This window comes from Solanum tuberosum, unplaced genomic scaffold (genome assembly GCF_000226075.1).
Source record: "Solanum tuberosum cultivar DM 1-3 516 R44 unplaced genomic scaffold, SolTub_3.0 scf00214, whole genome shotgun sequence".
In the NCBI taxonomy this organism is placed as follows: domain Eukaryota; kingdom Viridiplantae; phylum Streptophyta; class Magnoliopsida; order Solanales; family Solanaceae; genus Solanum; species Solanum tuberosum.
Window position 1 is genome coordinate 70,637 of NW_006239139.1, and position 214 is coordinate 70,850.

Sequence of the window (214 nt, forward strand, 5' to 3'; positions counted from 1 at the left end):
TCATAATTTTTGCCAAAATTATTCTTGGACGTCCGTTAAAACCTTAGCTATTGAACCAGTTAACCCTTACGTCCAAAACGATTAATTTTCAAGGTCAACCAACCACCGGAGCAGGTAAACCCCCCAATTTACCGATTTTCGTGTGCTATAGTCCATGGACTTTTTGGTGATCTGAAATTTCGACATAATTTTTGCCAAAATATGTCGTGTACGT